Raw genomic sequence first — 2,351 nt, forward strand, 5'->3', positions numbered from 1 at the left:
GGGGGTCGGGCGAAGGACCCAAGGGGCTCGGCGAAATCGTGAAGGGGATGGAGGACCCAAGGGGCAAAGGGAGAAGGGAGCGGCGGCGGAGGGAGGAGAGCCAGGGCCTTCAATAGGTCTAAGGATTCAGAGAGGAAGGGTCTGAGGTCCATAAGGGCGCAAACGCAGGGGGGAATAAGATCCTTGGAGGAAAACGCGCAGGTCAAGGATTCCGTGAGGGTATACTTTGTTACTCTATAAAGAGGCCCATAAAAGCAGGAAGGAATGTGGGAAGTGCATTTTTTTGTTAGATATATAAAGTGAATGGTCGTTAATGATCGCATTTATCTATGAATCAAGAAAGTTTATGAGAGATAAAAAGAAATATTAACATTCCTATTTATTTTCCGTTGGTTTGTAGAAAATGGGGTAAGAAAACAGGCAGACGTCGTACGGATGTAGTGTTCTGACTGTAATGCTGGATTTGGGGAACGTTTTCTTCATACGAATAGTATATCATGAGTAGAGGGAATCAGTCAATCTACTTCCATTACCATGGCAGCATTACATTACAATTATAATTATGTTTTCCTACTTACCAGTCCACTCAGTACTAACTTGTAATACAGCCCGGAAAAAAAACATCATATACGTTAATTTCACATAGCGCACTCGCTTGACTATATTCACGTATTACATATGGCATTATCACATGCTACATTCGCCTGTATCATATTACAGCACCCCATGGCTATATCTGCGCCTACCATATTGTAGCACCGAATTATTACCTTCGCGTGTAACATATTGCATTACCATGTTAGTACCCTCTATGTACTTATCACACCCCAACCAGTACATATCAGAACACTACAAGTTCGAATACCACGCGTCACCATACTACATGAAAACAAATTACCTCAAGATTACTACTGACACACACAAACCATGAAGTAAATCACTACAATAAATCATAACCAAAACATATTTGTTTATAAATGTTCTGTATTTGTATCTATCTGGCTGTTTATCTGTCTTACATATCTATCTGTTCATCTGCCTACGTATTTGTTTGTCTATCTATGTATGTAAGTTTGTATGCATGTATGTATGTATGTATGTATGTATGTATGTATGTATGTATGTATGCATGCATGCATGCATGCATGCATGCATGCTTCTGCCTTATATGTTTATTTATCACTCTATCTCTTTATCTATCTACGCATCTATCTATCTCTGTATAAAGACACACACAGTATATTAAATCTCCGAACTTATATGTATGCGTGTGGCAACAAGCATACTTCATAAGGCACTGCTTTACGGTCCATCTTCTTGGCAGCGTGCTTGGAATATCTGTGTAGGAAGATTCCAAGATATGCGATTGTTATGCGATTGGAATGCGCTCTTGTTTTTCGCCACTCTTGCATCAGTGCAGCTAATTGCGTAATTTGCGATTTGTCGGTTATAGACTGGGTATATAAATTGGTGGGTCACTAGATAAATAGAGGGAAAGAGAGATAAATGAAAAAAATTAAACAAATGGAAATAGAAATAAAAATAAAAATGATAGAAATAGAAATGAAAATTATAGAAATAAAGATAGAAATAATAGAAATAGAAATGAAAATTATAGAAATAAGAAATAGAAGTAGATATAAATAGAAAGATGAAAAAAACAAAAAACAAAAAGAGACAGATGGACGGACGGACATACGGAAATATAGATTAGTAGATAATCAAATGGGTAGAGTTATGTGGATAAATACATTTCCCATTTAGTTACTGAAGTCATTTCCGCTTCTCAGTCTCCCCTCTCCACTTTGTTTGCTGTTAGGAATCTGTACCTGACCTCCTTCATCATGAACACCAAACATCACCTCACTGATATCTTCTGCCTCTTTCTTCAGTCTTCCCTCTTTCTTACCCTCTCTCTTCCCCTCGCCCTTCTCTTACCTTTCCTCATTCTTATTTCTGGGCTACTTTCCCCCTCGTGTTTGTCTTCCTCTCTCCCCTCACTTCCTCGATTCCTGAAGGCATTTCCCGAGACCGTTGAGCTACATCTCCTCGTCAACTCTCTAAGCGTCTTCGCCTGCTCTCACATGATCATATTTCCTCCCTTATGATCCACCTTGTCTTAATCTATTTCTTTCTGCACTGAACATTCTCCCTCTCATTATTTCATTCCCCGAGCTCTCCTCCTCCTCCGTACATTCTCATCTCGACGTCTCTCCCTCGATGCGCTTCGTCTCCATTTATTCGATTTTTATTTATTTATTTATTTTTTCATTTTCATTATCGCATCCCTATCTTTCCATTCTTTTCTATTATCGCTCCAATTTTTTCTCCATATTCCTTCTTTCCTATAT

Source organism: Penaeus monodon, chromosome 11, assembly GCF_015228065.2.
Source record: "Penaeus monodon isolate SGIC_2016 chromosome 11, NSTDA_Pmon_1, whole genome shotgun sequence".
Lineage (NCBI taxonomy): Eukaryota > Metazoa > Arthropoda > Malacostraca > Decapoda > Penaeidae > Penaeus > Penaeus monodon.